The 27771-nt window shown below is 47.6% G+C and overlaps 1 protein-coding gene across 6 annotated transcripts in view; it reads left to right on the top strand.

The window, feature by feature from the left end:
• The window catches only part of LOC144155795 (dual specificity calcium/calmodulin-dependent 3',5'-cyclic nucleotide phosphodiesterase 1A-like), a 670747-nt gene that overhangs the window by 325465 nt on the left and 317511 nt on the right, over nucleotides 1–27771 (top strand). For 4 of the 6 annotated variants that reach the window (XM_077687455.1, XM_077687459.1, XM_077687458.1 and 1 more), the window contains exon 1: nucleotides 18893–19128. The exons of the other annotated variants lie outside the window; for them this stretch is intronic. The gene's annotated coding sequence lies outside the window, so the exon portion shown is untranslated. Of the gene's footprint in view, nucleotides 1–18892; nucleotides 19129–27771 lie in introns of those variants that run through there. 6 annotated transcript variants of the gene reach the window in all.

Genomic DNA, 27771 nt, shown 5'->3' with positions numbered 1-27771 from the left:
TATCTGGTTCTGTTGTTGACAAGCAGAACATAGTGAAATCGCATACCCTCCACGTATAGTCGGGAAACATAGGATGTCATAATGGGGCCAAACAAAGTTGTGAATAAACAAAGTTGTATGACGGCATTTTGACACAAGAAGTAGCCGGATTTGTTACTCGTAAATAGAACTCATGGTACATGTCAGTGCGAATCAAAACCATGTTCCGCAAAAACATTTAAAAGCAGACGCACTTTTCAGCCTTGAAAATTCAACAACGAGACTTAACGGTCTCCCGCTGCTTGACATAATGATGTCCGACGCACACAACCGGGATTGTTGGGCATTTATGGGGGCCGTTACGTCCAGGACACATGAATTTTTTAAAGACGATGCTCTTTTTTGGGCTACTTAAACGGAGAAATTTTGGTCTGTATGTAGGTTTGTCTGTCTCTATGTAACTCAATTCAGTCACCCGGCTAAAAGTGATATATATACAGAAGCTGCGCAATAGTACCCACAGCCAAATCTAAACGTCCAAGTCCGGTGTTAATGTTCACACTTATCAACATTGTTGAACAAGAACAAGGCATTACGCAAATATAAGGCTGAAAATCAATACACGAGTGATATTTGCAGTGTTCCTTTATTAAAAAATTCACGGATGCTTGGTTTTTGCGATAGCAAATGAAACACTACACCAACTGCAGAAAACCGTCGCCTGCTGTTGCCCGCACTACCTGGCGGCATTTAAAAAAATCAAACGTCAATATCAACGAAAGGTTCCACTAGATAGGTTCCACGTTCCGCTCGGAACGCTTGTGGAGTAGAGCAACGTGTTTGTAGTAGCCTGCCTCGATTCACGCCCGTCTCCGCCGTACGGCAGCGCTGGCATCGAGGCACCCGGCCTGGAGCAGTGGAACGCGGTAAATGTTTTGCCAGTCTACGCCCTTATTTAGGTATTTACACTTAATTGGGTATCAATGATACATGAAGCACGCTGAAATGCTCCAATTCCACGATAAATAATGTTTTAATATGGCTACATTTTACCACATGTACACTGTTTGGTAGATTGCAGTGAAAGCGAAATGTATCACCAATTAAATCGAATTTATTGTCGCTCTTGCGCACTACTATAAATAAATACTAACGCAGAGATGCTTGCAGAATCATCATCCCGGTAACTTCGCCTGTGCATGTCCCATACAGGCACGGCTACATGTAATTCATCCTCTGATACGTAATGCCGATTTCAGCGCGTACTTAGCATGTGCTCAAGCATAAACAACTGCAGTTGTTCACAAAGTAACTATCGATATGATAAACCCGTTATCGCTCGACATTGCAGTGAACTCCACGAACCCTCCAAGATGTCCCCGCACGCACAGAATGCTGCAATCACCCATTCAGCGAGATTCATAGGTGGATGGTCGCCCGTCACAAAGCTACCGGATCCGGCAGAACGCCCGCCGCCAAATCAGCGACGAAATCCAGCGTCCGCATGAATTCCCTGAGGACCAGCGAACAATTAAGGGCATGATTGACGTATAAGGACAGCCGGACGCCGTACCTCTGTTAACGGCACGGGCGACGTCCTGGTTGCGCGCGCGCTGTCGGCTGTCTCTGGGCTCCCTTCGATCGACGTCTGGCATGTCGCTCGGACGTTGAGCGCACGCAAGCCGCCCTCTTTCAGGGAAGCTGAGACGTCGTGCACTGTGCGGCTCTTGTGGAGCGATTATCTCACTTGTGACCAAAAGTTTGTCGCTCCATAACCGTATGGCATTGTCGCCTGCCCTGCCTAAGCTGCCGGCAATGCTGCCATTCGTCGAGACCTTGCGTATCAGTCTTTATGATGCACACCGACCGATTCGTGGACCCGCACATTTCTTCTTTCCCTATTAAAGGGGCCCGAATACGCACGGATACTCCACTGACCGCGTGCCCCTCCATCTTGTGAGTACTGAAGGCGCTTACGCTTGGTAAGTGCTGGTAAGAAAGGGTAATAAATTATGTTGACGGAGGTGAGCGGCGCGACCTTTCGTTCAACGGCTACCCTGTCATCAATGTAGAATCATTTCATCTCTGTTTTCGAACACCTTGATAAAAGTGGGCAAGTTCTTAAGCTGTGTATAAGCACTTTTCCATAATTCCTTTATATCAAAACAATGTCCTCGTAGAATTTTTTGAAGAATAAACGGCATACTTATTATCTGCTTGATGTTTTAACAAGTTAGGATTGACAACCATTAATTATGTGCAGTGGCTGGAGCCCCCTGACAGGAGATCAACGGTCAGAATAGTGAAAAGGAGAGAGCTGCCGCTTGGTGCTGACTTTTCAGGCATCACGCTAAAAGGCTGTCATTTGTCAGACAGAGAAGCGCTCATTAGTTCAACGCTAGTTTCGCAAAGAATCAACGGTTTCTCGGCGCGATACAAGGCCCACGTGTTTTTGCATTTCAGAGCGCGTGCCTTTTCGGGGCACGTGCAGGCTTGCTGGTCCCCTTTTCTCCCCTAGATGTGCAGCAGCGGCTGTCTTAATGAGCACCTCGATTTGGCAGCTGGTCTCAGCCGCCATCGATGCTAGAGAGCTGCTCGCGTTCCCGAACGCACGCTGTTGAGGAAACGTGACGGGCGAGATGCGGCGATGATGATCAAGCGCCCGAAGCAGCAACAGCATAGCTCGGGCGGCGAAGGCGCTTCTTACTGAATAATACATCCCGAGCCCGGACGCAGGCGCCGCGGAGAAATAGACCAGGCACGTATTGCCGCAAGGCGATGCTGATGCCACTGCCCGGCGGGATGTTCGAGTGTCAATCACGGCATGTCTGTGTAGTGCAAAGTGCACATAAAAAAGGAGATGACCGCCTGCATAATTGACGCTCTGTTGGCTCTTTTCTTGCCGCCGGCAACATGGCGGTGGGCAGAACCCACGCAGCAACAGCGAGGAAAAAAAAGGCTCCTGTGGTTCCTAGCCCTTGTACCTAGAATTACAGCAATCCAGCGTTGCATAAGCAATAAAAAAAAGAAAAAAAGAAAAGAAAGAAACAAAAAATCTGCGTCGGATGGGATTATGCCTTGCTGGCCCTCACGTCTTCATCAGGCTCGGTCTATCTGAGGGCATTCTGAAAGTATCACGTGACTAGGCTCAATCTTTGCGGGCGGCTTTCCATTGAAGTGCCCACTGTTAAAATGCCGACCGAAGACCGAGCGTGCGCGCAGAAGCGTTTTTGAAACACTAAAAATTTTCTCACAACCCACGCACGACCCACTGCCTGCAAAACTATTATCATTCGAAATTTCGATGCCTGGTAATATCTCCCGGACGCACTGTTAGCCATAGAATAGGAGTATAGAGGCCGTGTTTATAAAGAAGTTTTGGGAAACATAGGTTATGCTTCCACCGAGAATAGTATTTTCTAAAATGTTGTAAAGCAAAAGAAAAAATTGTAAACAACAAGCTCGCACCCAATGCGGGAAAGGTAAGAGATGAACGGTCAGCGAGGCAGCGACGCTTAATAGCAACTACAAAGTTGCAAGATGTATTTGAGCACGCAATAAAGAAAAATACAGATTTGGGACTTCCAATGCCCTATGCTTGCATTGCGGTGCTCGTTTTTGTAAAGAAACCTTTTTTTTTAAATACACTGCCGTGATCGGTTACCGTTGTATTCGGTAATCCTTAAGCAATTGCGGCTGGCCTTGACGGGCGGAACTTTTCTGGGCGCCGCTTGGCAACCATGATAGCCGTGTTTACTTTTCGAGGATTTCGAGATAGTGCGACGGTGCGACAGGGCCAGGCTCGGTTACGCTAGCGTGGCTTATTTAGCGGCTCTAGGTTACGCTATAGCCACTAAATAAAAAAGCTAGTCTTTTCCAGTGGCGGTAGGTTACGCTAGGCCACTGTCATTCTTTCCCAACGAGAAGCCAAGAAGGTGTTTTTCACATTCCGGGCGGTTGAAACAGCCCAGTGTAGTGCAGCACGGCAGCATTAGTCTGTCTGGGACTTAAAAACTCACTCTCAACGTGTCATACAGCCGCACTGCGCCCCGAAGATCCCGATTTATCGACGAACCCGCGCACGCGGCAACACATGCTACACCAAACTGTCAGCGCCCATAGGTCGTCCGGCGTAAAAAAAAAAAAAAAAAGTTACGTAACGCGATTCGACCAATGGCCTCTGTCGGCGGCATACAAAAATGAGCGAAAAGAGTGCCGGTACTCTGAAACCTGATCTAGTGGCTCTAGTGCGTCCAGTTGATCGTAAAAATTCCGAGACCCAAATTGTAAACGAAGAACGAACCCATCCGGCGATTTTTCCCGCACTAAGTAAACGCACCTGCGAGCGATCCAAATGCATACCGATATGTGGTGTATGAGATAAAGGCATACTATTGTATTCGTTCTTCACGATCGATGAGTGTATTGTCTTATCTAGAGCCGTTCCTTTTTCGCGATTTTCAAGTAACCATTTTGACACAATGGAAGCCCGCTTTCACGCACGCACCGTGTGTCCAGAAATCTTGTCTGAGCTTTTTGGTCGACCAACCGGTCCATGGGGAAATGCATTAGTTTTTTTATGGGGCGCCATCGGTGAAAGCTTTCTCTTTAAAACCCGCCTGTACGTCTTTGCCTGTTGATGCGTGACAATTTTCCGCATAACAAATGCTAATAACAAAAGGCGCCAGGATTTTGACATCCTCATATACGACCACGTACATAGCCCCTGGAAAGAGTGTTTTTCTAGCAATGCACATGTGAAGCCAACATCAAAACTCTCGGTGCATAGCGCTTCACAGAGATACTTGGAGTGATCTGGAGGGTTTAATGAGATGCCCTAGACCCTTCATACATTGATATCAGGTTGCATATACGTCTCCTAAAGATGTCTCCTCAGCATTGCATCGTGCTTAATTGTGAGGCCGACTGTAAAGGGGCTTGCTGTATACCGCATTATAGGGATACATGGAGTGTTATAAAGGTATTCTCAGCGATATGTATTCTCAGCGATACATACGAGTTGTAGTATTCTACGAGTGTAGTATGTAGTATAAAATAGTATAGTTGTGAAGCCGGCTTTAAAGGGGCATGGTGGATAACAGCACCTTAGGACCTCGCTCTGTCCGGGGCTTGGCGTCCGTGGACACAGTGTTGCGCATGCGTGAGGTGCATTGGATTGGATCGGATTTGGGTTGGATTGGATTGGATTAAATTGAATTGTATCGGATTGGATTGCATTGGAATTGTATATACTGTACAGAGGAGTTATCACTCATTTGCATGCACGAGTGGGCAATGCCACGGGTGATTTACGGTAAGAACGGTCCCCAGTGCTTCGCCCACTCGTCATGATTCACTTCGTGGAGATGCGTAAATTTTTTCTTTCTTTCACTTTTTCGGAATGGTATTTTCCCGCATAGGTTGCCACTTTCTGGGTTCTGAATATCGCAGGAATACCCTCCGCCATCTCTCAGTGTGCGAGTGCTCCCTCAGAGAGCCTCGGGCGGCGGCGTTCGCGTGCTCGGCGGCGAGTCGTGTGTCGGCCCGGGTGCTCGCCCCGCGTGGCGTCCGTCCGCCATCCGCGGAACCGCGCTTCTTTTAGCGGCGCGTCCTTCAGCTTTTATCAGCCGCAATCACTTGGCTTCTCCGTGACTCGTTTCGAAGCAGCGCGACCAGCAGAAAACCTCCAGCCGCAACGAGTGGCCGCCGTCAATAGCACGTCTTTAGGCCCGAATAGAGAACAGAGGACGTCCTCCGCCTCATTGCTGGAGCTTCCTTTGGAGGATGAGTTCCGCTGAATGCGGCGCTCGTCGCGGGCCTCGTTGCCGGAACATTTTCCTCACATCTGCGTTACCTCATTCAAGCATGACCAATTAGAAGCGATGTCCCACGGGGACTTCCTTTGAGAGGAGCAGTGTTGTCGCAACCAATGGCGAGTCTTTGGTTGCTGGGCAGGCAGCAGCCACCGCTGGGCCCATCCGCGGCCTGTCGCTAATAGCTCTGGCCCGACGATGCTGCTGCTGCTGTCACGAAATGTCCGGCCCCGCTGACTGCGGAGAAAGGCCGACCTGTGTGAGCTACGGCGGGAGGCTTGCTGCAACTTTTCTCCGTGTCCAGCAGCAGACACGTTGTGCAATCATCCACGTTGTCTTCGACTCCGGGACTTAGACTGTGGTTGCTGAAGGCAGCCTGGAGACACAAGGTGCATTAGTTCTGTCTGCTGTCAGCTTAGGGAGGCATGTACCGCCGGTCCTTCACAAAGGACTTTGGCGCTTTCCCCTACTGATCGCTGTAAGCTGTGGTCGCTATCTTGCATCTCCAGTGCTCCGAATTTACTCTGATTAGACAGGTTTTCTTGTGTGGTTAGCGCAAAGCGCTGCAAGGAACACATCATTTTTTTCATCGCTGAATAAAAAAATAGTTTTTATGCCAGTACTTAACTCCGCACTGTGGATGCCTCATATTTTAATTCGCATTTTAGATAACGGAGATAACGGTTATTTCTGATCTCCGCTGGTAATTTGTAGAGCAGAGTTTAATGATGATTAACGTAGGATGCTTTCTTTGTTTTGCAGCAGTTCTTATTAAGCCTTTTCAAGCGAAGTTTAAACTAACGGACTTGAGCGTGCGATGTAGGTATCTGTGCTAAACGCCATGCGGTAAAGCCCACCCTAACGAGCTCTGGTGATGATGATGTTCGAATGTACGTTCGCAGGTCTATGGGTAGTACGGCAGAAACAGCGCGTTCAACAAGGACCAGAAAAGAAGTACACAGACAGGAGCGCTGGAATACCCTTTACTGGCCGTCGTTAAAAGCGCTATTTTTTGCCGTATTATGAAGAACCAACTATCCCAAGTTCAAACCTTAGTTAGATTCTGTAAGTAGGCCACGGATAATTCGTTCGGCCGAAGAGCAGGTGTTTATGCGGGCACGCGTTCGTGAGCGTTAAAAAAAAGTTATAAAAATAGAAGCAACATTGAATATTTGAATTATATTTAAATTTAAAGTAAAGTTTTTAAAAATCTATATCAACAAAATTAAAAAGAACGTAGGTTATGTAACTTGAGCAACATTAACCATAGATGTACTTATAAGACGAGCTGGATGAAGCTCAGCCTCAGTTGTCGTGTGCATTGCGGGTTGACCATCAAGCGTCGCATGTTTTACGTTTTTGCTTTGGGAAAGGGACTGTTAATTTATTGCTTTTTTGCGAACTCACTGTACGGGTCGAATTTTTTCAGCCTGTCTCATACTAGTTAAACCCGATTTGGCGTGAAGATTAATTCGCTGTATATAATTCGTGACTTTCTGAGGAACCCCTTTTCCGAAAGAAAAAAAAAAAAAACTCAGTCTTTATGCGCCGGGAGTTGAGTACTTTCGGGAAACAGAAACCAAACTACTGTAAAATGCTAGTTTCACAGCCCCAGTTGTTCACCAACTGTGGCGGCCGTATTCGATATTCGCGGCAGCCAAACTTCCCGATTTCGGGTTTTAGGCGTGGAGATCTCCTGAGCCGCAAAGGTATTACGATACCCTTAAATTTACCTAAAATTTTCCAAGTGGGAAATTCGATATAATTAGGTGCGCGCAAAAAAAAAGTATGTTTTGCAGTACGCTTCTGTTGTGTGAGTTGTGCGGCTCTTCTACCTGCTGCAGCTAAAGCTGAAAGATGAGCGCTTCGAGCGAGCCAAGCAGCGGGCAGGGTCGGCTGCCGCCGCGCGTAGGCCAGTCACTCCAAGGGGAAGGAAGAGACAGCTCTCGTAGCGCAGGCATGTATTACAAGGACGACGTAAAGGAACACTGCACACGCAGCACGACGCAACCGTCACCAACTGCCTGACCCAGCGCAAGACGCGTTGAGGTGAACAGAGGCTCACGCCGGCCGCTACTGCTCTAGCCATGGGTCCTGACCGGGCGACATTGGCACTTGTCATGGCTTCATTTGGTCCCCTTGGCTTTTCCCGGGTCTAAAGCTATGTGCACACTAGCGTCGCCGCCGTGCCGCTTTACCGACGGCCGCTAGCGGCGTCGCGCCGCGCCGCCGGTGAAGGCCGCATCAACTCCGCAGGCGGCCGCAACATGGCGTCGACACTGGCCGTGAAGTAGCGCAGGTAGCTCGTTTCTAACCGCTCGTTCAAATGCAGCACGAGGCGCAAATGAAGTTGCTCATGGGGGAAAGGACCTTATAATCTGCAAAAAGTGCACTATAAAACGTCATTCGCGCCGCTTGTGAAGGCGCCCATCGAATGTATACCGCGATGGCAAGCCTAAACATCTCCGTCCTGCTGCCCCGAGTGCTTCAGTGGGAGGCCGCGCTGCACAGTTCTGCCGCTGAAGATCCACAGGCTCTGGTCCGAATAGCAAGAGAGACCGCTGACTCCCATGGGGTCGGCCGAACCCTTGCAAGAAAGAAGACGTAGGACCAGTCTTCTCATTTGGGCCCAATAAAGTCTTTTCTCTCTCGAAGCTCCCACCATGAGGGGCGCGTCTCCCCATTGGCGCGAGTCGTCAGGAGCGAGACGTCAGCACACGTCACCACAACCGACATCCCTCATTGGTCTTTGCGCTCTGCGGAACGGCAGACATGGGTCTCGGTTCTATTCGCTCTGCGCCGTGCCGTTCTTGGCGAAAACAGGTTTCCAGCGGCTGCCGACGTCGGCAAGCGGCGCGCGGCACGGCACGGCGCCGCTAGTGTGCACGTACCTTAAGAGGGGTGCCCGCGGCGCTTGGTACTTTCGCACATTGTTAGCACTCGGGAGTAGGTGGGCGGAAGGGCGAGGGGGGGGGGGGGGGGGGGTTGTTGGAGGGGGCTCGGAAAGGGCCAACGCGTGCAAATCCAGCCATCACGGGCGATTTTCAGAAGCGTCCGAGCAGGCCGGCGGGCGTCTGCTTCGATTCGGGAGCGCTAGAAACCCGTTCAGCGGACGCTCCCCGCAGTCGTTTCGTGATGTCTAATCCACAATGTTGTCAGGCAGGTGGCAGAATTCTTTCACTGGCAGCGCAGACAGGATGAGCTACGGCAGGCGACAGGGGTTGCAGAGGCCGAAGAGCGATAGTAAAAAAGGGCGGGTAGTACGAACAAACCACGCAGATTATCATTGGTCAATAAACGGACAGAAAAATTAAACACCATGTGGCCTTTAGTATTGCGGGCAACCGAATTGTTTGTTTCCAACTTTGGGGGTGTACGAGTGGCTTTCTGAGAAATTTTTAGAATGAAACTCGACATAATTTTTGTCAAAACGGAAGGAAATGTCACCAAATTGTTTTTTATTCTTGTGTTGAAGGTTCTGACTTGGAGAAGACTTACGCATGCGATCTTTTTTTTTTTTGTTATTTGCAGTTCTTGTGTTATTTATGCTATTTTAGTACTTTTTTGCCATTTAGAATGTTAGTATACTCTTACGTCACCTGTTATGCAATTTAGGCAATGATTGAGGCATATACGTTTTTTTTTTTTAATAATTCCGAAATAATAACGTATGCCTTGCAGAATGTTCGTTTTTGGTGAAAAATTTGTCGACGCACACATTACATAGCATAAAATATTTTTTTGCAGTCAGGTGTAAACGTTGCGAACAGAAAAGTTTTCAAATGACAAACAAAATGGAAACGCAGCGTTGTCATGGTACCTTTAACAGCACGCGCCTTTTAAACGCGTCTTTCAAATCAGGCATCTGATTTTTTCAAGAGACAGAAATAATATACTAACGATAATCAAGCACGTTTATGTCCCATTTCATGCAAGCCTCAATGTTTTTTGCAGTCCATAAAATTCGGATGTCGGAACTGCAAACGCGTGAAGGAAGTAACAAACGAAAGAAAAATACGCCGTGACAAATTGAACAGCTTTCACCTTTCTGACAAAAAGGCGGCAGCCGACGACCAACTAACAGCACGACATCGCCAGGGCACTCCGCCGTTCAAGCGGAGCGGAGCAGATGTCAAGACAAGCGCCGGCAAAAATTAACTCAGTGCTGGACACGGGGTGACGAGTATGGTTTTATAAGTCGGAAGAAAATTTTTCCGGGACCTCATCTTAGCGCGAGAAATGCCGCACGCGCGCAGCGAAAAAAAAAAATAAAATAAAAACGCGCACCAAAGCGTCGTCAGCTCCCGCATACGCCCGGACACTGGAGACTGCAGCACTCTCCGGCGACCTTCTGGTAGCCAATGAGAGATGGGAGGCGCGAGATGAATCCTCGCCCCGACGAAGGGCCCCAGCGCCACGCGTTCGTCTATGCGCTGTGCGAAGTTCATCTCCACAAAGTACAACGGCGGCATTTCATAAACGAGGTTCGTGAGCTGTTGCGAAGTCCAGGAGCGGAATAGGAATATGATACGGCATATCACGCTTTATGCAGTTGATTTGAGTGATTGATTGTGGGGTTTAACGCGCCGACGCAACGCAGGCGATGAGGCGCGCCGTAGTGGAGGGCTCCGGATTAATTTTGACCACCTGGGGGTCTTTATCGTGCGCCGAAATCTCGTGCACACGGGCGTTTTTGCTTTTCGCCTCCATCAGAAAAGCGGCCGCCGCGGCCGGGAATCGAACCCGCGACCTCGTGCTCAGCAGCGATGCAGTTCGCCTCCAGCGGGAACAGAAAAGGTAAAAACTCAAGTCATTGCTCTGCATAGACCTGAAGGCCGATATGCTGCCGAGAAAGCTGCACCAGGTATATACCGATACAGGGTAGCCCAAATTGACCAATAATGTGTGTACAAATCGGGCCATGTGGAGTCAAGAAAATGAAATAAGCAGGGGCTCTTACGCATAGACACACACCAACACATGACAACATTCCCGAGAAGGATTAGTCGAAGGAACGAATAAAAGCGGTGTACACCGTGCCAGCAATGACGGCTCGTTCGCTTGTTTACTCGAGTCTTTGCTCCATTCAGTCTTAAACTTCTTTTTAATCCTTTTTATCTGGAATAAATCCTGTCTAGCTTGTATGTAACGAAGACAACAGCAATCAGAAACAAATTCGTTATATTATGTCCTAACGACATGCGTCAGGGGTGGCTGAAGGATTTAAAAGAGAAACTGTTTTTGTTCTAGACGGTCAGGTGCAAATGATTGTTGTCGCTGGTTTGGTAACTAAGAAGGTGTACCTACTTCAAATATGTTATTCTTCGGTATTGCCGACAACAGCGTAAATTCGAGCTCAACTACCACGTGAGCGTTGTGTTTACTGCACAAAATGGCGCACGCACACTCCTTTAAGCGTGCCCTGTTTGCGCGAGTAAAATGCTTAACGCGGAGTACTTTCCTTTGTTGCAGGAGTTGATTTGCGCAATTGATAGGCGACACGCGGACTTTCGGAGGAACAAAGTCGCTTTACGCAACGAAACCGGTTAACACAATCGACAAGCGGTTGTGTAACACCATGTTTACCGCAGCGTACATGAACGAAATCAACTGTTTACGTTTGCAGCGACATTACAAGAAACTGACGCCGTGTGCTCGAGATTTGAATCCATTATCTATAGATTTTAAAGCTGGAACACACATACAGACAGCCTTCGGCGCTACCTGACTGCTTTCAAAAGAAGCCCACGCCCCACCAGCAGCGCTACAGCGCATCCGAAGAGTAGCGCAACATCCGACGCCAGCAGTGGGCCGCAGATATTGATTTGCTTCTGCTTTCCGCATTATAAGGCCGTAAAAACATTGATAGCGTCGCTTTTATGCACTGGAAGCGTTGAAGCACTTCCACTCAATGTGCTAGGAAGTATCTTGCAGACAAGTATCTTCTTTGGCGGGAGAAAGAAGGCGACAGGGAATTTAAAAGGCGAGCAGGGAATTTATTCGCGTTTGTGCGTTGGCGCAAAGTTTTCGGTGCACGGCGTCCTTTAGCCGCCACATCCTCTTTTGCTGTCTACTTTTAGTTCACTGAGACTCTTAACGTGAATCTGGCGTTTTTTTTTTTTTTTTTTTTAAGGAGGCAAGAATTTCCATTTTTTTGTTTGGTGCAAACCTTCGATGCACAAGGACACTTATCGCAAGAAATTTCCTGCTGTCCAGAATTTATCCTGACGGACGGCTCGGAGATGTCCTCAAGGAGTGGCTAACGGTTCAATTACTCATAACTCACTTATACATGTGTGTATACAGCCAAGACTGGGATGAGACATTGGCGCTCAGTGAGGCTGGCGAATGTTCGTTCAGTGCAAGTAAGACTTCCCGGTGCAAGCATTGCTTCCAAAAACACGACTTTCTAAAGCACAATTAAACCTTACAGTTTTGTGATTATAGTTATGCTGAAACGACTTGGATAAACCAGACATTCCCGCTTATGATGGAAGTCGTAACCTAAGAACTAAGCCGCAGCCCATCCAGAAACTCGAGTTTAGTATTTTAAACGTCAGAAAACTTGGCCATGGCAGTTGAAAACAAATAGCTCCGAACAGGGTAGCCCCAGTTCGGCGGTATACCAACAATTTCTGGTGAACACAAGGCCCATCGTATAGCCTTGGCTGTAAATTCATCTGCGAAACTATTCATCCCGACGGGAATCGAACCCGCCACTTCTTGATTAGTCAACCAATGCTACAGTTTAGCCTCACTCGACTATCGAAGTTTGTTTATCCCGCCAGAGGCCTACCTCGTTTTTAACATATGTCTTGTCTAAAAATTATAAGCTTAATTTCGCCACACAAAACAAGTTGGTTCCCCTCGTGCCTTCTTGGCATTCTTGGCGGTTGGATTGCTGTTAGTGTAACCCGCCGCGGTGGCTCAGTGGCTAAGGCGTTGTGCTGCTGAGCACGAGGACGCGGGTTTGATACCCTGCCGTGGCGGCAGCTTTTCTGATGGAGGCGAAAATGGCAGCATCTCAACTCCCTGGATGATGGCGATTGTGCGGAGTACGGGGACTCGAAATGACATCCAAGTTGCACCCCGAGTGACATCCGATTTGCGCACCGACCGTCATTCGATTTGAGCCGTGAGTTGCACCTTGATTATTCCCTAAATGAAACTGCAACTCTAGGCTCAAATCGAATTTCGCTTGATTTTCGCTTGATGGTGGTGTGCGCACGGATCTTCGCGGATGGACATTGAGAGGTACTCAGGTACTCCGCACCGTTACAGGCGAGGGAGTAAGCCGTTTGACTCTCGGGTACTAACTCGCGGTCGTAACCCAATGGGTACGACGACTGACACTAACTCTGTCTGGTCTACCAGACACAGGCTCGAATCCTGCCGGTGCATGTGGAATTTTTTGCGATTATAAATGCTATGCGCACGGACGCGGACGGACATTGTGCGGTCCAAAGGCACTCCGCACCTAAAAGCGAAAACGCCCGTCTGTACGAGATTTCGGCTAACGTTAAAAATTTCCAGCTAGTCAAAGTTAATCTATAGCCCTCCACTACGGCGCGCCTCATCGCCCGCGTTGCGTCGGCGCGTTAAACCCTTCAATCAATCAATGCTGTTACTGTAAAAATGCGGAGTGCTAATTCCTCTTTGCGTCCCATGTACCAGCATTTGTACGAACTACCCGCATAGGCCTTGATCACTTGTATAGCTACAATGGGATGAACAAAAGTGCATCTAGTTTTCACGCCAACCTTATGTTCTTTTTACAATGAAACATTACTAACCATGCTCCCAGATTCGTTTGGTGGGAATTCGCTATGCACATTTTCTCCTTACGTGCCCGTCTTTTAACAGTGGTTATTATGACAGTGTATACGCGCTCCCATATCGTGAACTACTTTGGATAGCAGGCAATATTGAGCCTATTGCAATCGTAGCCGTGCTGAAGCGCCAGGCGAAAGGCGTGTAGGCCAATTTATGATATGCGATCGCATTATTATCGGCTGTGCCCTCACCTCAGCAAAGATTGCTCAGCTGGCGGTTTGGCACTGGCAGGTGTTGTTTCGGGAAACATGCAGCCGAGAGTATTCCTTTTGTACGGCGGTAGTTTTAAATCGGACACTTGCAAAAACATAGTTCACTGAGCAAATAGAGCATTTGGTCACGGCAAAAGACATTTTTGGATGGAAATGGATTGAAATAAATAAATGCAGTGCGGCGAATACAGCAGATCTAGTACAAACGAAACTTGATACCCAGCGAGTTGAGAGCACTCCATTTTACGAAGTGCACAAGGCGACACAATTGAGTCTCGGTGGGTACAATTCGAATAAGGAGAAACGGCGAGAGCAGAGTGCACTGTAACACGAAACTCGACGCATCGAGACAATGGCCAGGCTTACGCTCTTTCAGGAACGATGCACCCTCCAGTTTTTTGGCGCAGCCGGGACTGCTGCGCAATCTAAACTCACACCCGCTGTACTGCGAGCGGTTGGCTCTAGTCAAAGCTGACCTGTTAAAACAAGAGTCATGGGATTTCATGCTGCCGCTTGAGGAGAAGTTAGACCATGGTAATAGGCATCCCCGTGTCCAGTCCAGAGCATGGCACCATGGAAAGTTGGGCAAGGTAGTTTTCTGATTACTTATACATAATCTCCTAGAGCCAATATTAGGCGGGAGCACAAGAGACGAATACGGACTGTACACCTGGCGCTACGGGACCTAGCGCCTTTATCATATCATCCCTATTCTTTTTTGTGCTCTCGTCTAATATTCGCGCCAGGAAGTTATTTTCAGCATGCCTTGGGACTTTAGGTGTGCCCCTAGCCTAGAAAAATGCCGCAATAATTCTGATTCACATGAAAAGCGATCTCAAAGGCCCTACACTCTTAGGCAAAAAGGACTAAAAGTTCGTCCTTTCGGGGACTAACGGCCTCTGCCACAATCATTAGTCCCTTTGGGGACTAACTGCGAGGGGACGAACGGTTAGTCCCCCACCCGGATGGTCCGTTCCGATACTCCCCAAGGACGAACTGCGTAGAAAGCAGAAAATAGAAAAAAACTCCGGCACCAGTAGGGATCGAACCCCTTACGTCCAGAAATATACACAAGGAACCCGACGCGCTATCCGCTGGACCACGCCGCCGGGTGGCAGCTGCAGTAGATAATATCGAAGTGTATAGCGTGTAGTTCTGTGCATAACGCAACAGATCCATTGCAACTGGTGCCCGAATTTCTATCTGTGCAAGCGAACGTGACCGGGTTTTCCGCCTTGCGCTTAGCGCTTTGCTAGGTTTAGGGACTATTGCTCTGTTCGATTCGAAGCAGAGCCTCACAACCATAGTTTTTCATGTAAATAACAATCTACTCGTCGTCGCCTAGTTGAGATAGGTAGCTGGGCGATCGGACGACTCATTTGTTTCCGCACAAATTAGCGCAAGCTAAGTGCTTTCTTAGCGTTCGATACATATGTTAAGTGCTCTATGTAACGTATGTGAAAGGTGTCGTCTGTGTGAGTGTCAGAATAAGGAAACATGCCATATTTTCCTGCATCGGCGAAAGCGAATTCGGTGTTGCTTAGCCTGAATTCTTCAAATTTGCGTCGCTAGACGATTGCGACTGGGAAATGCAAGCGTGTTTTACAGCAGTTGCAGCATTGTCATAGCTTTAGTGCCCAAGGCAATTATGTACCGAGTGTAAAAGATAACTTCGAGACGCTTACCTGTAGCGAGCATTTTCGTTTTGCAGTTGTCACAAGCAACATGCGTTTTTTGTCGTCTGTTAAACATATACATATTCATTAGGCTCAGGAATCCACTTTTGCTATTGTTACTAAATTTTGCGTTACTGTTAAGGCGTTTGAAAGCTTTCATTGGCCGTTATTACCTCGCACGAATCGTATGCAACACAGCGAATCAACAAAACCTCGCCGAGAAGCGTATGGCAATCGCGCTTCGCCGCTCCTTGCCATTACCCGCCGCTCTACTAACCCTAGGTAATTTTCTTATAACTAACATCAATATTTTCTCCGGTGGCACCATCTAAAGCACCCAGTGACTGCAATGGCTTGTGTTTTGGAAATATAAAACTGTTCGCAGACATTTGCGCGAAAGGGCAACGACGACGCCATTAGGGGATTAACGACGCCGCGAAGAGACTAACTGCATGCGTTTCGTCTTCTCGTTACTCCTTATAGATCGGCGGGGACGAACAGTTAGTCCGCATTTATGCACACGGCACGTACTCTGCCGCAGATACTCCCGTTGAAGATGAACGGTCGCCCACGAAGACTAACGGCTGTATTTTAGTCCCTATTTTGGTCCTTTTTGCCTAAGAGTGTATGGATTACGGGCCCATCAGCCTACTCTCTGTTATATAAGGAGAGAGTTAACCGTATAAGCGACAACCTAGATTTGCAACAACCAAAGGAGCATGCTGGATTTAGAAAAGACTACTCAGCAATGAATCACATTCATACTATCAACCTAGTAAAGGAAAAATCGGGGGAGTATAATAAACCTGTTTACACGGCATATATAATTACGAAAAAGCCTTTGATTCCGTACAAATCCTTGCCGTGATGCTGGAATCATAGAGGAAACAGGGAGTAGAGGAGACGTACTCTGGAGGGCATCTACAACGAACGTGTGTACACAATAACGCTTCATAAGAAGGGTGGGAAGTTCCTATTAGGAAATGCACCAGACAAGGAGACACCACCTCACAGAAAGAATTTAGAGCATGTCTTGAGCGGGTAATTAGAAATATTGAACGGGAGGAGTCACAGATACGATTGAATGGAGAATATTTGAGCCACCTGTGGTTTGGAGATGAAATCGTGTTGGTCAGTTAATGGGGAGAGGACACGTAAAGTATGGTTCAGGAACAGTGCTCGGAAAGCCTTGTCTTAGGATTAAAGATAAACAGGAGTAAGAGGAAAATAATGTGAAGCACACACGCAGAAAGCACACCTTTGAGTCTAGGCGATGAAATACTAAACCAGGTTGGCCAATATATCTATTTTGGCCAGATTGAAAGTACCTACCCAAGTCACTAGAAACAAATAAAACGTAGAAATACTATTGGCTGCAGCGCATTCAACATGCACTGTATATCAAGTAAAAAAAGACATAAAACCGGTGCGTACTCAGGGTGGTGAACTATAGGGCAGAAACTTGGGGACTTACTAAGCACCTTGAAAGAAAAGCAGGTCTGCTCAACGAGCCATAGAGAGGAGTGACGCTTAGAAATGTGAAACTAGCGCCTCGTTTCAGGGAGGAAAGTCAGGCTAAAGACCCGCTAGTTCAAATTAAGAGAAAGAAGTGACGTCGGACTGGGCGTGCAATGCTGAGAACTGACAGCCGGTGGACCTCCAGGGTAACAAAGTGTCCACCGATAGATGGGACTAGACAGATAACTCGATGGAGGGGCGAGATAAAACCATTCGGAGGCAAACAATGGATTTGGACCGAGCAGTTGGAAGACTATGGGAGAGGCCTTTATCCTGCATTGGACATAAAACACGCTGGGAGTGATTATGATGATCGCAATGAAGACCGTAGCTAGCGCCATTCATATCTTGACGTCTACAAAGAGTACGTAGCTAAAGCACGGTACTCGCTCGGAATGAGTACATAATAATCTCCATCTTAAAATTCTCAATCAGCACTATCGTAGGTATTCTTAAGACGGCGAAGGGCGAAGAGCCGATCTGCGGCAGCCGCATCACGAAGGCTGAAGAGCGAAAAAGAAGCAGCGGATAGATCTCATCAATCGACCTCAGAGCGCGACATGTACAAGAGGAGGAGGGTGCAGGCTTCCCCAACACAATCGCACATGAATAATTCTTTCGGCAGTGTGCCGACAGTCTCAGGTTATGGGCGATTGCTGCTGATTTGAAAATTTCACATTTCGCGAAATATCTGCACCCAGTAGAAAAATAAACGCTTAACTAACCCAGGGGACTGCAAGTTGTGTACGAAGACTACGCATAGAGACCACGCGAGCATTCTAAGCTCGCACTATAATGGCACTACTTCTTTCTAAAGTCTGCTTGCGCATAGCCTGTACACACATGCACCCGCGCAGAGGTTTCAACCTATTCGCTGTAGATGGCTTACAGCCGGACGTGTTCCAGTGTGCGTGCTAATTTGGAAAGGCTATAAAATATTGTAGGCGAAATGAGTTTGCTCTGTTTACTAAAAAAAATTCCTTCGTGGAAGAAAATCGACCTTTTTTAAAGTTACTTAACTAAACAACATTCTAGGTTGCAGCGTCATAATGCGGGCTGAAAAAAAAAAAGAGGGAGCAGTTATGTACATTGCTCCTCACTACGCCTTCATAGTATAGGGGACGCTATTTTAGCTGAATGTGAGAAGAACCCCGCCCAAGTGCATCGAACTTCCAACGCATGTTTGCAGGTCTGCTGTTCCGAAAACTCCTTCTTTGTAATACCCAACATCGCAGGGCTGAATTTAACGCGAATGATTTAGCTTGTTCTTGATGGCATGAAACAAATTATACAGTGAGGGAAAGTGCATACACTTGGGATTTTTTTATTATCGCTACCCGAACATTTGCGAAAATCTCCGTCGTCGATTTACCTTAAGCCGTTACGGAATGAGTGATCTAGAAATTTACGTGCAGTCGACCTCCTTTTCGGCATGAAATACGACGCGGAATAATCACCATAATAAATCAAATTCGTGGGCAGTTTTTCTCTGACTTTGCATACAGCTACTCGATGTTAAATTCTATCTGTAGCACCAGCCACAAATCCGAGAACAGGGTCAGTGGTGAACCGCTAGTAAAGTCGCACGGGAGATGCGCGTCGGCGCCGTGGCTAATTGTGATTCAGAAATAGCACCCGCTATACCCAGTCGACCGCCGGGCTTGCTCTTACCGTCTCCCGGTGCCGCAAAGGTGTAGCGGGAGTTCAAGCATCCTCCCTCCGCTACAAATTTTTCTCTCCGCCTGGCGCCTTTTTCTCCCTAGGACGTAGGGACGAAACGTCCCCGTCTCTTTGACGCGCACGCGCCGCACCCACGTGACCGCACGAGGAGGAGGCTCGGAGGAAACGCCGGCGGGAGGCGCGGAGCAAATTGGGCACGCAGCGCTGTGGAGGCACGTCGCTGTCGCGTGGAGCCGGCGTTTCGAACGCGCGCCACTGCTGTCACCGGCTGCTGCCGGCACGCTTACCGTCCTTCGCGTTCCAGTGCCGTTCCGCGTGCGCGTTTGTTGCTATTTCTCTCTCCGCCTGGGTCAGCCACCCAGCGTGCATCGTCCCAGGTTGACTTCTCACGTGAACGGCTCGTCCGCTGCCTCCCCGGTGAGCCACCTTCACTGTGTGCATGCATTCATTCTGGGGTTCGCGCGCTCTGCTCTGTCCGCAGCCACGAGGCGCGTTTGACCGCGCACGTACGTGCCTCCTGGGCCGTGCATGCGCCAGAGACGCACCTCCGGCGTGCCATATTGAGTTATGTATGGGCCGCCTGCCGCCGCAATTGGTCGCGCACGCGGTTTCGCCGAAAAGCTCCTAACAGCTGCCAACCGCGTTTGAGCGCGCCGCACGCGGCCGGCGACTGGCATGGTCTGCGAGCCGGCTCAATCTTTGCCCACCGCCAACGCCGTTATCGCACAACAGCCCGCGCTATCAACTTACTTCTTCTACTGAGTATACCTTGAGTACGTGCCGCTGCGAGTAATTAAAGCGTGCAAGGGTTCTGCCGAATTACTGCAGAGTCCTTGCCTTTATTTTAACCCAACAAGCTTCGCAAACCCCTGGGGCCCTTAGTAGCGCTTACTTCACTTTTTGGACGGTACGGCTACTCCATACACAGAACCTTCCTTTATTTTTCGCTCCTGTGAATGATGTGGCACCTGCTGTTCCGAAGCGCGATAACAAGGCACGGCGCTAATTTGCCGCATACCGCAGAAACGCTCAACCTGTCAGAAACTGAGCTTTTTGTGTGCCAGCGGGATCAATATATGTTGGCTTCGCGCAACGTAATCTTGTCAATTAAAGGAAATCTATTCTATGTAATTTTTCAAGAGCGTTTCGTGCTGATTCCAGCTTGAACCCGCGAACCGGCTTGAAACCGAAACAGGCTCAGTGCTCTCTAATTAAGGCTCCAATTCGATCGTGGCTTCTCTTCGAGCCTGAAAAACCGCCCTGGTAATGGATTATTGCATGGCGGTTGCCTCTTAAAATTCCTTCCTCCAAGTGGCCGGAAATTGTGCGAGCCATGCGCCTATAGAATAGCCGATCCAGGTTCGTTCTCTTTAAAAGCAGCCCTAAGGTTATCCGGACGCAATACTCTGACCTGCAGCGGAGTGTCATTATCGGGAGTAGAAGCCGTCGCTTCCAACCTTCATTGTATTCAGTTCTCTTAAACATGCGCGCAAGTAGACTGTATTCCTGACCAATACGAGGTTGCAACACCATCCCTACGCTAAACTGATGCGCAGCTCTAAAAAGGTTTTTTTTTTGTTTTGTTTTTTGTTTTTGAGTGTATGTGCCTGGCCATCCGGGCACATCTCTCGTACTTTCCCCTTTTATCCTACGGTTACGTTTGAGGAGACATGATGTTCTGATTGCATGCTTCGGCGGATTTAATTAATCGCGCAACAGAACTCTCATTACATTCGGGTTGCCAGCGCGCTCGGCCCACGCGGTTTCGATAATGAGGAAAGCTCCGAAAAATTCTTAAATGACGAAATGATCTTTAATCAATAGTTCGCAGCAGCTATTTTTGCTGCTCCTTTCCCTCATTATGTGGGGGTATTTTCGCATAATATTTAATCCCGGTTTGGTTATTACGAATCGATGTAGGATTTACGGTCCTCGGCAAAAGTCCTCGTTCCGGACTCGCCTTACTTTTTTGTTATAATTATTCCTAATGATGTTTACCACCCAGTGCGTTCACGATCTCTTGGAGCATCACTATGTTGGAAAGGAATGCCTGTGAAGAGAGAGCGAAAGGGGGGGGGGGGGGGGGGGGTGATAGAGAGAGAGAGCGGAAGAGAAAAAACAAGAGATTTAGGAGCGCCGTTAAGCGCTGTGCTGAAAATCTGTCGTGACGTAAATGAGACTTGAAGAGTGCATCCCGCTAATTGTCAGTTGTACGCGGCGCAGAGTTTGCGCCAATTACGAGAGTAACAAATCGTTCTTCTGGTCCGCTAGAGACAAACGATGCCGTTTATGCCTTTACATAAGCCATTGCCTTGCTGTGGGGAATCCAGAGCGCGCGCCCTGATTACGCAACAAAACAACGCGCGCCTTTCAACAATCCCTTTGCGCCGTGTGTCGTCGCTTGCGCCCTTTCCAAACTGCTTACGAATCAGTGGTCATGTCACAAAGCTAGTCACAACAGTCATGTCCAGTGCCTCGCCGGCTGGAGATCGGGGCTCTCTGTAGCCACTCAACAGGGTAGCACAACGCAAGTGCTTTATTCTGCGACGAATGGACTAGCAGTCAAAATATTCTGCACGACTTATGGTACATGCCAAATGTTCGCGAAGGTTTGAAGTGCCTTTATGCATACAAAACCGTGTGATGTAAAGCTTCAATGCTTATAGCGACCGGGTTTATTTGTCCTGCGCACAGCGTTGTTTTGTTGCTGCTTGCTGCGTAGCGTTTCGTATTGTTGTTGTCGTTCTGACACGAAGCTTAATAAAGGCAGAGTTAAGTATGCCGAGAAGGTTCTCTTAGCGTCGTCTTTCTGGCTTCGCACTTTTATTTAAAGTCGATTGCAGTTTATTGGTTTCAATGAACGGGGTTCGGAAAGCTGGTGTACATCTCGCTCTAATGAAAATACACAATGCCAGGCAAATTACAGCACGATTGTTCGCTGTGACAAATCCAACAGGGTACCATGTTGGGCTAACTGGTGACTAGATACGAAAATGTGACTGCATTTTACTAGCGAAAAACAGACGCGGACGAAGAAGTACACAGGACACTCGCTAGACTAGCCCAACTAGCCCAAACAACTAGCCCAACTTTCTGCCCTAACGAAAATGTGTACAGCGTACGTGTTGACGTAGGTCGAAGGAGAGTTGTATACAACTCAAGCGTTGGAAGTCAGCGCTTGTGCTGTGTACGTTTGCCCGTCCTTCGCCAAAACGTGCGCTGTGCACACTTCGGTGACAAATCTAGTGCCACGGGAATGTTTATTAAGCTGATTACATTGGAGGTGCTTTTGACGTTAATCTCTCGTTAATACATCCGCGTGTGCGGCTGCGAAAGACGTAGATACCGTTATGATGCATCTAGCAGGCAAATATCACCAAATTTGTCCGCAAAAATAACATACGAGCGTGCAGAATTTCATTGAGTTGGGTATGCCCTAATAAAAATGAAGTAACGCTTTTAATCGCTGTTTGAAAGTGATGCGCATGTTGTATTGGACAATAGCAGGCTAATTAACGTTTAAGTTGTTGGATGGCCTAGTGCGGAACAGCGGTGTAGGTGACACAGCGGTTGTAAATAAACAAAAACTTGTCAGGCCGTACAAATTTGCTGTATTTGAACCGGGGCACAAAGGAATGGCGAATATTTTTATGCGATGAAATCGACATATGTTTCGGAACTGCGAATATTTTTATGCGATGAAATCGACATATGTTTCGGAACTCTTCAGCTACCTCCGTAGGCATCTCGTGAAGTTTCTTGCTGTTCGCATGCGTCTGATATCATGTTTACCGTAAAGTACAGCATTCAGTAGTCTTCCGTTAAGCCTACGCATGGAGAATAGCTTGGTTTGGCATCAATGAGATGTGGCGCGCAAGAAAAATAAGAACTCCTTAACACCAGCCCTTGTTAGCACACTTGCTTTAACAAGGACGTTTATGCCTCTCTTCAAAGCTTTTCCGCAACCGCAAGGCCAGTATCAAGGACCGGCCATTGACGCTGTAAGGGCAGCAATAGGCGGCTGAATCGCATGGGTTGAGCTTACCCCCCTCCCCCCCCCCTCCTCCCCCCCCCCCCCCCCACACACACACACACACAAAAGAAAAAAAAAACTGTCCGCTTTTTGTACTTCTGAAACCTTTGTTGCAAAGATGTCCGCTGTTGCTTTGAAGAACGGCCTGAACTAGGCATTGAAATTTCATTATCAAGCCGCAACACCGTTTTACGCCAATATGTGGACTTTGTTCTGTTGGGACGAAATTTTAATGTTCCCGCAGACCGCCGCTTAAACAACTTGGTAACATCTTTTGCGCCATTGTAACAAGATAAACTTTGGTTAAGCTGAACACATTTACCTGCTCCTGTCCTGCCAGTCGAATTAAATGGCGTTCAGATATTACAAAACAGGAAATCCCCTAATCTGCGGCTACAGTGCGAACTGCGCGGCTCTCTGACACGACTAAAGTCCAAGTTTGAGAAATCACCGAGACAACTTCACGATAATGTCGTCTTTTAATTTTAACTGAAAGTGTAAGCTTTTATTGGAAAATATAACAATCCATGATCCTCTAACCCACACGTTAATAAAAATATCGTTGATAAAAAAAAAAAACTCAGCGCTAGAGTTTAGTCTCGTATAGCAGCAGCGTTTTAAAGTGGCGAATGCTGTCTGCAGGAATCGCGCTAGGACCTAGTTAACTGCATTTCACTTACCCGTTTGGACATCATCGTATGGTGGGCATGTGATTTCACTTCGATGGGGCTAAACTCAGGGGTAAAGACGGAGGCGGGACGTTTCACAGCCTCATGCCGGCGGTGCCATATTGTGCATGCGAGACTGCCAACGGTAGCCGGATTGTGACAGTGTAAAAATGCGTTAGCTTCAAGACATCGCGCTTTCATCATGTATACTAGCGGCGTTTTCCGCTACTTGCAACGAACACCCCGTTAAAGAGCAACATCGTGTGGAAAGGGTTTTAATTCACTGGGAATACAATCGTTTTCGTGCGCTTCAAACTATATAGCCCTTGCATGCGTCGGGCCCCCGCGCTGAGCACGTAAAGTGCTCAGCGTCATATATATATATATATATACATATATATATATATATATATATATATATATATATATATATATATATATATATATATATATATATATATATATATATATATATATATATATATATATATATATATATATATATATATATATATATGTTGCGGGAGTCTCTGTGAGTGTTTTATAAACCATGATAGGTGATAGAGGTTTGTAAGGGCACGCATACCTGACATTATACGCTTAGTGAACAGCCTTTTTTTTTTTCTTCAGCAGTTTTGATCCGACCGCTGATGATGCGTGATCTGGCTGCGTAAGCTTTCAAAAGCTTATAGCAGAATGTTTCGGAAAGCTATCATTAAGGTGGATTAAGCTCTCTCTGACTCTCAGCGATTCAGTGCGATCGCCTTCATGGGGGATTATTCACGTGTGCGTGGGCTGGCCAGGCTTGGCAGCTTCGACCAACAGAACACGTTGTCGTTCCTCGTGCGTGGGCAGATACATGCGTCCCAGATGCGCGACATCGCGTAAGTAACACATCTCGAATTATTTAACGCTTTGGTGCGTTTGTTTTTGCGTATACAGGTCGCAAAATAAAGCTGGCCTGGAAAAAAATAAAGACCGAAGAAAGAAACAATGTTGAGGGACTGTTTCACAAGCCTCGCTACCCCTTATCATGCGTCCTTATTTTATTCCCTTCTTAGCCGGTGGGGGAAGATGGCTGGTTATTTTAGCGCTTGTCGAATGAGCGTCCATTTGGGAAAGCAGATTACGTCGCACCGCGTAAAGACGCGCGTATGTTTGTTCCTGCCATGGCTCGCGAGGCCAGCGCGGCTGGTGGGTGGGCCACGCGACCCTTCGTCGGGAGTGTGCGTACACGGCCAAGGCCCACGGCCGGTCGCCGAGATTGCCCCGGAGCCAGGACGCTTCCCGAAAGCTCGTTGAGATATAGCGCTATCTGACGGAGCGGTGTGTTGCAGCTCTTTGGCCGTTATTGGTATGATCTTTGGTCGCGTTTGACCTGAGCACTCTCGTATCAGCGCTCGGGGCTCTCGAGGTTGGGTTTTGAGTCTTTGTTTTTCCTGCCAGTATCTTGCGCCCTTCCAACGGCACTGCGAGCCGCTTTGCCAGACCGAGGACTCGTTAGCGAGGTGTTAGTTATCTCAGCGACCGGCCTCTTCGATTAACAGTTACCGGCTGACTGCGGATCACACGGGGACACGTATCGTATGGCACCTCCTGTCGAAAAAGGATCTCACTCGAGATGGTGCTCTTCTGTGTACCCGCCATGGTGAACACCTAATTCAGGACTCGCCACACGACTGCACGCGCTCTGTACGATACCAGAAGCCGCTGTGTGCTACGATCACGGTTTTAGCTAAAATCTTTGCATGTGCATCTTAGCACGAGATCGTGGGTTCTATTTTCGGCCATGGCAGATGCGTGTGTGATTAATGAAGGCTAAAAGAAAAAAAAGGTCTGTCCGCACTGCGTTTGGTTCACGTTAATAAAGAACCGCAAAGGGGTCCGCATTGATTCGTAGCGCTCCACAGTAAGAGACTCCTCGTACACTCGAAAAAAAATACCCATTGGACATGCTTTACCGGCAGGAGAGCGAGCGAGCGAGAGAGAGAGAGAGAGAGAGAGAGAGGAGAGAGAGAGAGAGAAGGAGAGAGAGAGAGAGAGAGAGAGAGAGAGAGAGAGAGAGAGAGAGAGAGAAGAGAGAGAGAGAGAGAGAGAGAGAGAGAGAGAGAGAGAGAGAGTTTATTACAATCAACACAGATGGGTGGGGTCCTTAGTCCAGCACTCGTTGAGATTTTCCCGCTGTGACGGCTCTCCTTTACCAGCCGAAGCGGTCTCCGAGGTCGGAGCTCGACAGCACTCTCTGCCACTGCTCACTGGAAGGGGTGCGTAGGTAGCTCCAGTTGGGGGTTCGTTGCGCATGCCCATGTGAGAGGGTAGAGAGCAGCACCCTTCTCCTCGCAGAAGCGACATAGCGGAGAGTATAGGTTAGAAGGGGTGAGGTGGACTTTTGCCACGTGTAGGAACATGTTCGTCGGTAATAGGCGGATGGCTCTTACCTGCCTTTTCGTGAGCTCTTTAATACCAGCCTATAATACTGCGTTATGTCTTGGTAAGTCACTATCGGATGTACAGACTCCGGAATGGCAAATAATTGCAATTAAAGAAGCAAGTAGACCAATGACGAAGCCCGCGTATCAATTTGTTTAAAAAAACGTGGCTCTCAAAATGACACGGAACAATGCAAGAATGACGTTTTCGGTTATGTGATGTCACCGGCAGGCCATATTTTTCAGCAAAATCGAATTTTTCTTTCTTCGTCGTTCGTCATAATTGTTTCCTTGGACACTGCGGTCGGTCATATAGGCGCATTGTGGAAAATGCAGACAAACGAATTTTGCTGTTGAGCCACAACTTCTCGAATGCATGCTTCTTCAACATGTTAAAATGGACTTCATTGCAAATAAAGGATACCTCGTACCTCGAGATTGCAATGCCTAGAATGCAAATATGCAGCTGTCGGCAGCAATAGTTGTTCTGTGACGCAGAAAACGCTAAACGCGTGAAAAGGGGTACTGCTGCCCGATACGTTTCTTTTTTTCACACACTACAAATGGTGACGTCACAAATTGTGAAGGGTTGAAGCGTGGTCACTAAAGCTTGCCTAAATTGTGTTTTCTATTTAAACACAGTCAAGTAACTAACTGCCTGTACATGCAAAATAGCCGTATCCGGCAGCTTATCGACAACACTTTTTTTTAGGACCGACTTTAGCCTGTAAACATTACTAATAAACCTGCTTCACTTAACGCTTCCAATTTCGTCATCCGGTTTTACGTGGTGCACAAGCGCTGTCAAAACAATAATGAGGGTTGATGTGCGGCTACCGCCGCTTGTTACTGGCATCAGTGTTCACACAGGCGGTGGCCAAAATGCCGCACTATCAGAGCAGGCGACTCAAGTCGACCCCCGCTGATATTACTGTTTGCAACGCTTACCAATTATGGGGCAGTTACTCTTCCTTCTATTAATAAGGTTACACTACCGTACGAGGCTGCCTGTCTCAAGATTTTTGTGACTTTTGTGAACCTAACGTCACAAAATAACGGGGAAGAAAATGGAAGAGATAAGGGTCAGCTGTAAGTTTTTATATGTGAACAAATATAGTTTTTCTTAAACAAAAAGGCAGAAGAGCTGTAAAAGGTCTTACCTTTATCTAAAACGGAGGAAACCGATTCAGTCGTTAGCGTTTTCTTTGGATATCACACTGAAATTTTATTGCCACCCGCTTAAACTGAAATTCATCGCCACATTACCTCTGGGTAATGTGACGACAAAAGAAGCGCTCGGATAATGTCAGCTTTTGATTGAATGCAAATAGAATGAAGAAGTAAAAACGGAGACACCGACAAAAGGAAACTGTTAAAAATTTTAGACTTTAAAAACAACAAACGCTACTGAAGCCTTGTTCACAAACTTGTGATAAGGATTGTGATCAAGGATTCAGTTAGGAAGCCGAAGCGTCTTGTTTGTTGTTTTTAATGTATTTAATGTTTCTAACAGTTTCTTTTGGTCGGTGTCGCCGTTTTTGCTTCATCATGTCACCCGACCAGACGGGCTTCCGTCAAACCCTCGACCTCTTTAAACAAAATGAAGACACAAAAATACAAACGAAGGGACGTGCAGTTTACTCCAGATAATGGAAATTCAGTAATGCCGTGGTCTCACCACATTTAGGGCACGCGATGGTCACACATTATTATTAAACCTCAGCGATGCCGTTATTTAGTGCCCATATTACTGAATTTCTACATTGCCACGTTTTAGTTTATGTTTTGCGTACTCGTTATCTTTAAACATGACTTTACGTGTATTATTTGAATGCACAGTTGTAAATATAGCCAGCCTTGAAGCGGTGTTTGCAGAGCGAAAGGCACGAAAAGTAATTGTCTAAAGAAATCGTACAATACCGTGCCCGTA

Source organism: Haemaphysalis longicornis, unplaced genomic scaffold (genome assembly GCF_048455015.1).
Source record: "Haemaphysalis longicornis isolate Haplotype H1 unplaced genomic scaffold, Haemaphysalis longicornis Haplotype H1 scaffold_1, whole genome shotgun sequence".
NCBI lineage: Eukaryota > Metazoa > Arthropoda > Arachnida > Ixodida > Ixodidae > Haemaphysalis > Haemaphysalis longicornis.
The sequence above is the reverse complement of the archived record's forward strand: the minus strand, read 5'-3'. Positions and strand labels throughout refer to the sequence as shown.